At 37.7% G+C, this 3628-nt stretch overlaps 1 long non-coding RNA gene across 1 annotated transcript in view; it reads right to left on the reverse strand.

The window, feature by feature from the left end:
• Positions 1–711: 711 nt before the first annotated feature.
• LOC119776086 overlaps positions 712–3628 on the reverse strand; it is a 42071-nt gene continuing 39154 nt past the window's right edge. Inside the window, exon 3 of the long non-coding RNA XR_005279731.1 lies at positions 712–858. This is a non-coding gene — a long non-coding RNA (uncharacterized LOC119776086). The remainder of the gene's footprint in view (positions 859–3628) is intronic.

Here is a 3628-nt window from a genome sequence, read left to right on the forward strand (position 1 = left end):
GTTTATCCAAAATCTATGAGTGGATTCCTGATAGCACCTCAGCCTCAATCATGAACACCAGATGCCCCAAAGAGAACATGAACAAGGAAACAAAATAACCCAGACAGGCAGGTGGAGGAGGCTGCTGAGCGAGGGCAAGAAAGCAGAAAACTTACAGCACACTAAACAAAATCAGGAACACAAACGATGTTGACTGAGGAAGCTGACAGCAGCTTGAATACCACAGGGAACAGACAGGCCACATGGAAAACAGGTGAGTGCAATGAACAGAAACACAAAACAGGTGTGATTTATGTCAACAGAACTTTGGGGGGAAAAAATCCAGCTGCTGATAAACTGTTGTAATTTTGATGCATAATAAGAAGAGGGGAAATTCAACCTACACTCAGCTTTCAGAAGAAAAAAAAAGGTAAAATTATAAAAAGTGAAAGATAAAATTTGTGCCATGTTTTTTTTTGTCCCACAATGTTTACATTTGATCACTGCTGCACTTTAAAAAATGGAAACATCATGAGGCCTGTACAAAATAAAATTTTAGAATAAAAATGTCTAAGTCTAAAAAAACAGCTGGGATGTAGCTTACCACTGATGTCTGTTTGAATTAATTCCTAATAGAACTAATCTGATGAATGGAAGTGTTTTGAACTTCAGATTTCATTTCAAACTTTATGATCTTGGACATTTTGTAGACTTCTAAACAAGTTTGTCTTCCAGAAAAGTAGACAGAGCTGTTCCCTCACCGCTGACATGTCTGCTTCTTCCTCAGTTTCCTATAAGTTAGCATATCCATCAAACATGCAGCTGCCAACATCCTGTCGCCACTTCAGCCTCTGACCGCTGCACACCATGACAGAATGTCTAGGCAAGAGGGAAGAAAAACATTAGTGGGAGTAAATAGACTGAATACAAATCAGATGCAAACAATCAGCAGAAACACAATCATGTGTAAATCATGGAAAGTAGATCCATCTGTAATATTAGCATATTTAGTCAGTTTCTGGACATCATTCCCACACTGAATAGGACAGTTAGATACTTAATAAGCAGAATAATTTATTCTGAACTATAATCCTTATATATCTACAAGTTATTCTGTTTATTTATATAAACTATATAAAATAGTTTTAGATGCAAGTTTTTATTTGCTGCTTCCAACAGATTCTAATGCAAATGTTGAGGGAAGGACTTCTAGAACCTTCGCTGGATTTAGAGTAGATTTCCACCGCAGGATTGGTAGCAACAAATGTTGCCTATACTAACCATGTACTTTAAAGTAATCTAAATAATCCAGTATAACTTTTGCTCAATTTGTCCTCTGAAGGCCAGATTAGTCATCGGATTATGTCATAGCGTGGAGGATTGTTCGGGTTGGAAGACGCCTCGTTATGTGGCTAAAAAATGCTGACTTCTTTTTGCCAGAGGCTTCACAGCATCCGTTGCAGGTCCTGCAGCCACTTCCATCAGACTGTGGAACTGTTGAAACACTTAACTAGACTCTGCATCACAACTGCAACATCATAGTTATACCTCCAGCATGGCTGTTTGTTTTTCTTTTCATAATCTCTTAAAATAGAACAAAGCTCAATGTTCTACTGCATGTTGCACCATATTTATTTTGCACTGCACCTTTCTACATCAATGCACTTTGCACCATTGCTTTTGAACAGCATGACTTTTAAACTGGTTTCCTTCTTTCCTACACGGTTTACATTCTTGATCTCTGCTGCACTAATGAATATTAATGGTAATATTCATTTCACTTTTGTAAGCTGTAAGCAACGACATTTGGTGTTTTATACACTATGTGCAAAAAATGCCAATAAAGTCTAAGTCTAATCAATATAATCCAGGCTTTTAGCTTGGGAAACTTTATAGGATATACACCTTGGTGTATCAAATTTTAAAAATCATGGCATCTGTTTGGCATTTGTTACGGATTTAGGACCGATAGTGCCTCCCCCCCCCCCAGTTGTCATTTCCATTAGCCTTTGTTTTTCCCACATTCCATGGACAGTATAATCTTATAGTTATCAGGCATTTGATTAGTTTTCATAAACTTTTCAAATTTTCAGGCGTACCTGTAAGTCAGAAACAAGTACGCCAAAATAGCTCAGCTGATAAGCAGGCAAGGTAGAACAAAGGCTGGAACACAACAGTGACGAAGACGAACTGGCAAAGAAGGCTGCAGAGGGGGTAGTTTAAATAGCTAAGGCAATAGACAACAGGTGAGCAGGGTTAGAGAGGCTAATTAAGGTTGTCTCAGATGAGAACAGAAATTATTGCACAAAAAAAACAGGAAGTTCAAAAAATAACTTAGTCAGACACAAAATGACAAAAGAAAAAGAAAGAAACTAATCAGCAGAGCTGGATGTGACACAGAGTTGTAGAAATATGAGGAGGAAAATAAAAACATAAATAGTTCTTTAATTTTGATCAATTTGATTTTAAATTATAAGACTGATGCCTGTAGGATGAGTTTTTTTCTGTATTTTAAATATTTAATATTTAAAGGCAGCAAAATGCTTATCTGTGTTATCTACCGGTACTAAAAATAAAACTACCGGAAGAATAAAACCAGAACATAGTTAGTAATTAATCATAGCACTTCCTCGGAGTAAAAAAGGTGTAGACCTGAATTACATCTTTTTGATTTAGAGGGTTTCCATGGAGATGCAATGGCCTCACAAATGTACAAGATGGATTAGTTTCAGCAAAAAGTTTTAATTCCCAAAACACGGTATTAGAAATATCCACAGATGTAAAAACAAAAAGAGAAATTTGCCTGAAGAAGCAGAAGAAATCCACTTCTTCTCATTGCTGCCGTATTGATGTCCCACAATCTCCATTTTGTTTCCACCCTGCTGTTTTCTTGTTCCCCTCAGGGTACACATCCTCACACTGGGAGTTATTTTTAATAGTGAATTACCTCCTGACAACACAATGCTGATTAGAATGCATGTCTGAGGTATCTGTAAATCAGATCTGCCCTGACAGGAACGTGAACAAAATCCAATCTCTGGGCATCATCACACAGCTGTTGCCCTAAATGGATGTGACCGTAGAAATCATCACAGAGTCCATTAAACTGCGACCAAGAGATGATGAGAAGAGACCATAAACATAATCAGTGAGAGACTCTTAATGTGCAGTTTATCATGTCTGGCTCAGGGAGTTCAGCTGCTTAGTTCAGGTGATAATAATGTTTTGGGTTTTTTAACATTTGGAAATCATATTTACCATTATTTAGGCAAAACTGAAACATTTCCACAATATAAATAAACACTAATAAATGCATATATGTCTAAATCCCCAGAGGTTCACCATGAAAGCAGAATGAAAGCTCGGAACAGAGGACCCAGTTTTCGAGGCAAGACAAACAGTGGGGGAAAAAAAAGAGTTTATTTAAAACAGATGATGATGACTCATGTATGATAAAAACCCTTTAACCACTGAGATCAGATGGGAGCAGGCAGGCTCAGTGGTTGAGAGGCAGAACAGGTCAAGATCAGGAAATCAGAAACACTGAGGTATGCTAAAAAATCCCTCTCACTACCTGCACCCGAGAACAAGATAATCTGGCAATGATAACGGCCTTAAATAGAGGCAGGAGCAGGTGGATCAGATGAGC

The sequence above is a fragment of the Cyprinodon tularosa genome, unplaced genomic scaffold (genome assembly GCF_016077235.1).
Source record: "Cyprinodon tularosa strain WSP-4 unplaced genomic scaffold, ASM1607723v1 ctg908, whole genome shotgun sequence".
Lineage (NCBI taxonomy): Eukaryota > Metazoa > Chordata > Actinopteri > Cyprinodontiformes > Cyprinodontidae > Cyprinodon > Cyprinodon tularosa.